Here is a 2,375-nt window from a genome sequence, read left to right as displayed (position 1 = left end):
TTTCAACTCTTGTGGGAATTTCCAAAATATGATGCAGAGATGTGAAGTGAGTGCATGCTGTTGGAGAAATGGCACAGATAGACTTGATAAATGCAGGTGTGTTGTTGTTATGTGCTGTCCAGTTGCCCCGACTCATAGAGACCCCTCCTTGGGTTTCCAAGGCAGTATCACTACAGAAATATCGATGTCTCACAATAAAGTGAAACAGTAAAATAAAGTATGCTTGTATAGGCTATATACTCGAGGGCACATTACAACAACAAATATATATATATATATATATATATATATGTGTGTGTGTGTGTGTGTGTGTATGTATATATATATATGTATATATATGTACACATACACACACACATAAATATAACTTGCTGATTTTATTGAAGAGATTGAAAGTCATTTTATTTGAAGAGATCTTGAAAGATCTAGGAAATTATAGACTAAAGAAAAGAAATATTAAGTTATGCAATAGTTCACTAATGACTGAGATTGCCCCCAAAACTGAATGTAGATACCTTGAGACATGGGAAGGAAAGAGAAGAGAGAGGGAGAATTGGGCAAAATAATTATTGCAAATTTCTGAAAGGGTACATGGAGATAATTTGACCTTTTTTGTTCTGGAGACTAAAACCTAAACAAAAAGATGTCTGCATGGAGGTTATATCTTAACTAATATCTTTTTCAAGAATTATCTCTTCTTTTTCCCTCAACATTTAAGGAGAAAAATACCATCCCTTCTATGATCCTTAAGTAGAATTCCTCTAGGCAGAATTTAACTTTGATTAGTCTGTTAACAAAACAATCCATTTTATAGGCAAATACCCAACTATAGGTATGCCCTTATGTATTCTAATATGTTGCTATCTTATAAAATTATTGAAACCTGCCACTAGCACAATAATTTTATCTCCGATATCTGACATGTGTTAGTGATTTAATTCAGTGATAAAAAGAAAAAAAAAAATAGTGAATACTGCAGTTATTTGAAATTTTTATGAAGATTAAAAGTCCCAGAAGATAAAAGGTAGACATTAAAATATTAACTAGTTCCTCCCATTACTAAAACTCTTTTGGCATGGACAATATATATAGTTGAGAAGAAGAATAATTAGACATTGGAAGTTGGGGGGGAAAATGAATTACATATCTACTAAGGACCCTTGTAATCACTTTATTCTATAATGAAGACAGGGATATTATGAATATGTGAACAAATTCTAAGGAGACATATACAGACTGTAAGTGTAATGATTGTTTTAAAAAAGAAGAAGTTGTATAGAGTTAGAAAGGAGAGACTCATTACTACACTTAGTCTATAATATGTTTAATATGTAAAGAACACTGAAATAAGCCAAGGTCCTAAAATGTGTATAGTTACAATTGCTCTGAAAGAGTCTTATTGATTCATTATAGAATTAAAGAAGAAGAAAATTGTCATCAATTAGATTAAGTAGAACTGCTCCCTATAGAGTACTCAATGGCTGGGACCTTTTGAAAGTGGCTCCCTACAACTTTCTTCCCAGGCATTTGTGAATGAATTCAAATTGCCAGCTTTGGCTAGTAGTCAAGAGCTTAATTTCTCTACCCAGGGACTCCTACAAGATAGGATGTTCTTGTTGTTGTCAGGTGCTGTGAGTTGGCTCTGACTCACAGTGACCCTAGGAGGTCTGGTGGTGGGTGTAGTGCCTAAGGCACTTGACTGCTAATCAGAAGGCTGGTGGTTGAAACCCACAGGCCACTCCTTAGAAGGAAGGTTGGGCAATCTACTTTCGAAGTGATACCGCCTCTGAAACCCAAGGAGGGGTCGCTATGAATTGGGCCTGACTCCATGGCACATAACAACAACAAGTACACGGTGACCCTACTCACAACAGAATAAGACATGGTGTGGTCCTATGCCATCTTCCCAGCCCATGCTATACCTAAGCCCATCATTGCAGCCACTATGTCAGTCCAGCTCACTGAGGGCTCCATCCACTTTAACCAAACATGATATCCCTCTCCAGGGAATGGTCCTTCTGACAAAATGACCTAAGTACACAGCACGAAGTCTGGCTATTCTCACTTCCAAGGAGCATTCTGGCTGCACTTCTTCCAGGATAGATTTATTAGTTTTTCTGGCAGTCCATGGTATTCTCACTATTCTTTGCCAAGGCCACAACTCAAAAGCATCAACTCTTCTTCGGTCTTCCTAATTCATGGTCCAGCTCTCACATGCATGTGAGGTAACTGAAAATATCACAGCTTGGATTAGGAGCAACTTAGTCTTCAGAGACATCTTTGCTCTTCAGCATTTGAAAGAGGTCTTTTGCAGCAGATTTGCCCAGTGCAATATGACATCTGATTTCTTGACTGCTTCTTCCATTGATGTTGAT

This window comes from Orycteropus afer, unplaced genomic scaffold (genome assembly GCF_000298275.1).
Source record: "Orycteropus afer afer isolate SDZICR_OR568_19922 unplaced genomic scaffold, OryAfe1.0 scaffold00849, whole genome shotgun sequence".
Classification (NCBI taxonomy): Eukaryota; Metazoa; Chordata; class Mammalia; order Tubulidentata; family Orycteropodidae; genus Orycteropus; species Orycteropus afer.
Note: the sequence above shows the minus strand (reverse complement) of the source record.